The sequence below is a fragment of the Physeter macrocephalus genome, chromosome 11 (genome assembly GCF_002837175.3).
Source record: "Physeter macrocephalus isolate SW-GA chromosome 11, ASM283717v5, whole genome shotgun sequence".
Classification (NCBI taxonomy): domain Eukaryota; kingdom Metazoa; phylum Chordata; class Mammalia; order Artiodactyla; family Physeteridae; genus Physeter; species Physeter macrocephalus.
In genome coordinates, this window is record NC_041224.1 from 1616464 (window position 1) to 1624813 (window position 8350).

The following is an 8350-nucleotide window of genomic DNA, read 5'->3' on the forward strand; positions in this document are numbered from 1 at the left end:
TAGATTAATGCAACATTAAGTCTAATGAAGTTAAAAGGTGAAAAAAACAACTTAGGGGGGACACTTTTCTATGAAATAGAGCAGATAAATTTGTAGTTTTCTTGCTCAGTTTTAAATGAATAAAATTCCACTTCCCCAAAACAGATATTCAGAAGGATTGCTTCATAATTATTCTTAGATGATAATTTGGGACAGTATGTATGTATGCATTGTTACAGACTGAATGCTTTTGTCTGCTCCCCTCAAATTTTTATGTTAAAGCCCTAACCACCAATGTGATGGTATTTGGAGATAGGTCTTTGGAGGGTAATTACAGTTAGATAAAGTCATGAGGGTGGGGTCCCGATCTGATGGGATTAGTGCCCTTTTAAGGAGAGACACCAGAGAACTCATTCAGTTTCTAGGAGCTCACAAAAAAGAGGTCATGTGAGCATGTGGTGAAATGGCTGCTGCCTACAGTTCAAGAGAAGAGGCTTCAGAATGAAAGCTACCTTGCCAGGACCTTAATCTTGGTCATCCTAGACTTCAGAACTGTCAGAAATAAATTTTTGTTGTTTTAACCAACCAATCTATGGTATTTTGTTATGGTAGCCTGTGTAGTCTGATGTATGCATATATTCCAAAATTTTTCTATTTTATTTTTTAATTATAAGAGTAATATTTATCTGTCATAAACTATTGAAGAATACACAAAGGTATACAGAAAAATTCAATAATTTCTCCTTCCTATTTTAATTCCATCTTTTGGTTATAACAAATATTAATTGTTCAGAACAGTCCTTGCTAACATTAATGGGCATATAAATCACTTTGGGAACTTTGTTAAAATGAAGATTCATATTGAACAGATCCAGTGTAGAGAGATTTTTCCTTTCTAAAATAATCCCAAGATGCTGCTGATCTGAGGACCACATTTGAGTAGCAAGGATTTAAGTGTATTTTCCACAATTTCTCTATGTTTATACAAACAAGTCAAAACCATTTTAAACAGTGTTTTTCCCCTGAAAACAGAAGTGGTGATGGCATACATATTATTCTATAATTGACTTACTCAATTAACAAAATAAAATGGTTATCTTATAGGATAATACATGCAAATTTGACTCAATTTATAGGTATAGCATAAACATTGGAAACTGAAAACAAAACAAAAAACCCCTGCAAAACAAGTTTTTCCCTTGGCTCTTGGAATAATATCAAATAGAATAATTGAGTCAAAGGATGGCTGTGGATAGAGTTCACTAGACCACCACTGATGAAGACCTTGAGAAGCCTTAGTTCAATATTGTGGTGGTGATTACTGTAATTAACCCTTTCTCACAAACAATGATCTGAGATTGTAAATAAATTTGCAGATATAACCAGGCCAAAAAAAAAAAAAACAAAGAAAACAAGTTAATTTAAAGTAAAAGTATGATATAGTAAATGTATTTGATTTAGTTTTTATGTAACATTTCACCTTGGTCTAGACAACGATTCAGACTTTATGGTAATACTTAACTATCGGCGCTTAAAAATGTGGTAAGTTGGGCTTCCCTGGTGGTGCAGTGGTTGAGAGTCCGCCTGCCGATGCAGGGGATACGGGTTCGTGCCCCGGTCCGGGAAGATCCCACATGCCGCGGAGCGGCTAGGCCCGTGAGCCATGGCTATTGAGCCTGCGCGTAAAAGTGGTAAGTTAAATGTAAATTTTTAAAGGAAAATCTTGGGTTTTGTATATTTAAATAACTAGTTTTTCACTTCCAAGCTTCTAAAGCTTGTATGCCTATTCTAAATATGTTTATATTCTATAGGCAACACGACAGAATGAAAGTATCAACTTTGGAGTTGAACAAATGGAATTTCATGTTTTAGTTTTCAACCACTTACAAGCTTCAGTTTCCTGTTCCTGAGTTCCCTCCACAGGTAAGATTATGATGGCAGTTACTGCCTTTTAGTATTGTTAAGAGTGCTACAAAATGATGTGAAATGCAAAACATAGTGACTGCCGTGTAATAGGCACTCCATAAATGAAATGATTATGCCTGCCACCCAGAAACTTTGAACTACTCTCTTGAAACTCATTTTGAATCCTAGGTGTAGTGCTTTTATCTTTTGACAGAGATATTGGCTTTTTAAACAGTCAGAGGTACTTCTAAGAAATATCTGGTAAATAAGAGGGCAATTAAGGTAGGCGATACCTGAGGTTATCTTCTTTCTGAAACTAAAAAGTATAATTGTAAAGTAGAAGCTCATTTTTGTGTTAGCGTATGTTGGAGGAGGTCATGGAGAGGATGTGACTGCAGGTTGATCCTCAAGTTGGACCTGGCTGATGGGAGGCTCCGCAGTCCTCCTTTGTCCTTACAAGGTACATTCCGCCCAGTTTCCACAGTGAGAGCCTTCTTCAAGGGCACAGCCTTGAGAGAACCCTGTGTGTTGAGACCATCTGTACAGTGTACGTGACTGAACCCAGTTAAAGCCTCTATATAAACTTTGAGATTCTGTCTTGGGGGGTTCGGTGAGATCTACTCATTTTATGGCTGCAAAAACAAGGATCATAAGTAAGTTTTCTTGCTTATTAAACCTGCCACCTACCCATCTGGAAGTCTGCCTCTTTCTTCAGGCTCTCCTTGCCCTCTGTATACAGGGGTCAATTTGGGAACCAACCGCGTTTTAAGCTAATTCTGTAAGTAATGTGAATGGATTTCATAATTTTATTAAAAGAATATGACTTCTATAATTTTTTTGAAAAAATATCTGGTATCATTGAAGTAAGTATAAGTTGGGCTCTATGAGCTCTCTTATAAATATTAAAAATAGTTTCACAGCTTTTTATTTTGTAATGTAATATATTTTAAAGTAAATTATAGTTATCATGACATTTCACCTCTAAATACATCATTGTGCATCTTATAAAATTAAGGCCATATTTTTAGATGATAAAATAATATCACAGTTCACAAAATTAGTGATAGTTCCAACTAATACCCAGTCCATATTCAAATTTCCCTGGTTGGTCCCCCAAATGTTCTTCACAGGTGGTCTGTGCAAATCAGGATCCTATCCAGTGCCACACATCACATTGGTTGATATATCCCTTAAATCTATTTGACTCTCCAGTGATATCTTTACTTATGATGCTGAAATGTTGCATGGAGTGAATCAGTTGTCTTGTGAAATATCCTACATTTCAGATTTGCTCTGATTGTTCAGAGTGAGGAGTGTCATTTAGTTTGTTCCTCTCTGTCCTGTCTCTTTCATGTAGCTCAGAATAAAGGAATAAAGTGTAAAGGCTTGATTAGTATTCAAGTGAAATATTTTTGGTGAGATTTGGTAATGTTACCTACTTTTAAAAAATCATTCTCATCTCTTCTTGTCCTTTTGGATAAGATCAAGTGTAAAATCATTCTTAAACTGTCTTATTGAAATATTTGTAGAACGCTTCACAGTATTTTCTGACTTGTAAATTTGTAATTTTTATAGGTATTATCTCTAAAATATGGGCAAAAGAAAAAAATTCCATAACATGTCAAGAAATTTCAGAATTCATCTCTAAAACCAGAGCTCAATTCTAACTTCTTCCCTCCCTCCCTTATCCATCCTCCCTCCCTTCGTCCCTCCCTTCCTTCCTTCCTTCTTTCCTTCCTTCCTTCCAATTTCCTTTCAATACTGAGGTTATAAAGAGTCTCTTTTAAGAAAACTGCTACCTACGCAAAGACTTTAGGTTATAGAACCAATCAATCCAGAAGTAAGTAATGAATAGGGAGAGTTCTTGAGTTAAATTTATTTCAAATGCTTTCTTTTTGTTATAGCGTTTATATTAAATATAAAAATAAAAGTCAGTACTGCAGTGTATTTTCTAGGTATGGTTGGGCCAAGCAGCCTGATATAGCACAAGAAAAAAATACATCATCTTCAAGGCAGGAGCCAATTCTTGATCTGAGTCACCTTTGAAGTGGCTGGTGGCATATGAAGTGTTCAAATTTTTATTTTTAAGTATTTACCTCTGACCTCCAAGGATTTGATGGAATCAGAAACAGAAATACAGATGTCTCAGAGGAAAATCATTTTGGAAAGATATTCTGCCCAGCTCTTCAAATCCAAGATGTTTGGACTTTGTATAAACTAAAGAGAGGCATTGTGTTGGAATCCATTCAAGCCTACATATCATGGAATAGATATCTCATGCAACTGAAAAATGAGTATTTAAAAATTTTTTTGAAGGACTATATATATACAAAGAGCACAGAAAGCATGAGTGTACAACTTGGTGAATTATTACAAAACAAACACTTATGCATAATTAGCACACAGAATACAAAACAGAATATTATCTACACCTCAGAAGATCCCATTGTACCCCCTTCTAATCTCTACCCCCCAAGGAAAATCACTGTTTTAACTTCTAACATCACAGATTAGTTTTTACTATTATTTGAACCCTTTCTTAAAAGAAGGATACATAATGAAAATTTTTGAGCCTGGCTTTTAAAATTAGTGTAGATGTTTTAATATTAATTTTTGCTTTTATAGGTATGCTGTGTAGGGTCATGGAATGAACATATTTAAATTGGGGAAACTGGAAGGCGGATCTTGAGTCTGCCATTTACTAACTGTATTAGTCTTCAGTAAGGTAGTTAACCCTTCTGGACCCTGTTTCTTCACCTCTAAAATGGAAATGGTAATACTTTCTTAAAAGACTGCTGGGAGGATTAAATGAGATACTATGTGTAAAGTACCTGGAAAAATAGTAGAAGCTTAATAATCGCTAGTCTCTTCACCCCACCATTCTTCAGCCTCCCACCTTTTCTATTTAAATGTACCAGTGGAAAAAAAAAAACCCCACAAAGCTATTATTCCACTTGAAACCTAAAAAAGATTTCGTCATGGAAGATCCATGTGTTGTTTAAAGGAACACAAAAATCTTTGCTAGAATTTTTTAAATGATCATAATTTTTTTCCTTCCTTTAAATTCCAGCAAATTAAATATATTGCAGTTCTACTGATATAACATTGGGAAGACTTCAGATTTTACCAGATGCCCAAGGAAATGTCAAATGACCTATGATTTGTGCTAATGGCAGGAAGTTATAAAGCAGAGAGATTGGATGTAAAACCCCACCTCCTGGAGGTGATTTCTTTCCTCTCTCCTCCCCAATTGGCTAATGATGGATTCTCAGACATTATTTCAGTCTTAAATTTAGTGGAATAAGTGTTACTCTCTGAGACGTCAGTGTATTAAAAACTAGGATATAATTATATTTAATGTGAACACTATTTATTATTGTGTTCATACTAAAAACGCTTGAAAATGATCAAATGAGATAAATTTATCTAATTTAAAATTTCAGTGATTTTATATATGTTCTGAAAAATAAGCCTTTTTGAAGAAAAACTGAGTTTAGTTATGGAGGGCAAATTGACATAATTTTCAGAGAAGCCTAAAAATTCTTTTCCTGGAAGAAAATGATAAATATAATGTAATTTAAAATAACAAATAATATGAATTAATTACTTCCATAACTGGAGAGGCATCTTAGTATTTTTGCTCTATTTTAACTTAAAATAAGTATAATTATAAGTAGTTTTGTCATTGCACAAAGTAAGAAGTATATCAGTGGGTGTTTTTCCTTACTCCTTGTTATTGTGAGGCTCAAAAGATAGTGGACATTAAAGCTCTTTTCTATACTAATATAAGATGAAAACATTTAGAAATACTCCATTTTTATGTAAGTATGGTTTACTAGTATTTTAGGCAGAGCATGAATATCTGTCTATACCAACCACTGTCCAAAGGTTTTTATTCTTTATTCATAAAAAGTTAATTCAGCATGCTGTAAGTCCTTTCAGCAACTTGATCTACCTGCCTAGTCTAACTGTTCATATCTCTAACCTAAACCACTCACTTAGAAAATTGAAATTAAAAAGTCAGTCAGGGCCTCTGCAGAAGCTGGATGGCTCAGAACCTGAGCAGTAGACTGTAGCTCTGTTTCCTTTCTTTATTACCAAACAACCAGTCATTATATTGAAAAGGAGCACCAAGAAACCTATGTTATTCTTCTCAAACATAGATGGCGCTACTGACCCACCATCACAGAGACTGTTCAGTTTTCACCACTGGCTGTGGACAAACATCAATCTATGTCTGGTCACCAGATAGTTTCTATTTTTGGAGAGCTAACTGGGGTTAAGGGTCGGCTGAGGTTCTTAACAAGGAGCTGTTATTGTTGTGTGTAACTAACTGTGCTAATATTTAGAAACAGTAACACACTGGTTGACTGGACTTTTCATGTTCCAGTGATTAATCGGTAGATATTGTAAGTGAAAAGAAAGTATATTGATCTAGATGTTTTTTATTTAGTTAATTGTTTGTGAGATGCTGAGTACTTTATTGCATCTTCTTTGCATCTGTTTTCTAAATTTGAATGGGAGGGAAGGAACCAACATTTTTCCACCATCTAGTGTATGCCAGTCACTGGGCTATTTATAAATATTTAATCCCCTCATCCTATGGGGAATGGCTTCTTATCTTTATTTCAAACATAAAGATGAAGGTCAGAGATACTCTATGGCCTGAGATGTTCACCGAGGTGGTGGTGTTCAAGCCTAGTTCTATATGACTTAAGATCTGACTTCAAATGTTCTTTTTATTTAAACCAGTCCTGGGAATAATAATATTAATCTTATAATATAGCCTTAATACAAACTTTTTACTAACACTGGCTTATTGGTGCCATGGGGAAAGGTAAATAACCTTTGGAAGGATAAAATACATAAGAAGCTCTTTTAAAGAACTTCACTGAGCTAAGTTGCCAGATTAACCAATGATCTCTTTTCTTCTGTGCAGAATATAGTGACTTGTATAAGTGAGGATTTAGAAATACATAAAATATATCCCCAGTTGTTTATATTATCTAGTTCAAACCCAACAAGTAGAATTATGATTTTCAAAATTTATGCATAGACATTCACAGTTTTATTAAGAATTTTAAAAAGCTGGATGCTTTTAAGTCCATGGTAATCATAGGATATATATATTTCTTTTAGGTTGAAAAGTTTATCAAAAATTGGCTACTTTTGATGATTTGACAAGATACTTTACTGTATCATTTATACTGACTGCTTCTAAAAATTATTAGGACCACTGTCTTCAGAGACAGGAGGAAAAAATTTGCTACAAATTATTTCAAAATTTGAAAATAGCTAGAAATGCCTAGCAAGGTTCTCTCTCATATGCCCAGTCTAACCTGATTACATCAGATATACATAATCTCTCTAAGACCATGTTAGTGGGATATCATAAAACATAAGGCTTTTTTTTCTGTGTAAATTTTCTAAATAAGAAAGATACCTTTTGATTATATTCTGTAACTTGATTATACTGTTCCTAAATCTCTATAATTTAGTTAGAATATAAAGTCTTCTCAATTCTTTGCATTTAATCTTCTTGTCATTATGATTTGGTAAAGAAATTCCAGGAGAGAATCAGTTGTGACCGTTAGGAAGGATGCTCACCCAACAAAGACATCAACACAGGAGCAGCATCAGAGGTCAGTGATTCAAGGCATGGAATCATGAAGACTGGGGCCCAGAAAAATTCGAACGTGGGATATCCTTCAAGAGGTCAAGAACAAACAGGAAATGATCACCATGAGTCATAAGTTTAAAGTGAATCTAGAAACCCACACACTTATGGTCACCTTGTCTTTGATAAAGGAGGGAAGGATATACAGTGGAGAAAAGACAGCCTCTTCAATAAGTGGTGCTGGGAAAACTGGACAGCTACATGTAAAAGTATGAAATTAGAACACTCCCTAACACCACACACAAAAATAAACTCAAAATGGATTAAAGACCTAAATGTAAGGCCAGACACTATCAAACTCTTAGAGGAAAACATAGGCAGAACACTCTATGGCATAAATCACAGCAGGATCCTGTTGGACCCATCTCCTAGAGAAATGCAAATAAAAACAAAAAAAAACAAATGGGACCTAATGAAACTTAAAAGCTTTTGCACAGCAAAGGAAACCATAAACAAGATGAAAAGACAACCATCAGAATGGGAGAAAATATTTGCAAACGAAGCAACTGACAAAGGACTAATATCCAAAATTTATAAGCAACTCATGCAGCTCAATAACAAAAAAACAAACAACCCAATCCAAAAATGGGCAGAAGAACTAAATAGACATTTCTCCAAAGAAGATATACAGATCGCCAACAAACACATGAAAGAATGCTCAACATCATTAATCATTAGAGAAATGCAAATCAAAACGACAATGAGATATCATCTCACACCGGTCAGATTGGCCATCATCAAAAACTCTAGAAACAATAAATGCTGGAGAGGGTGTGGAGAAAAGGGAAC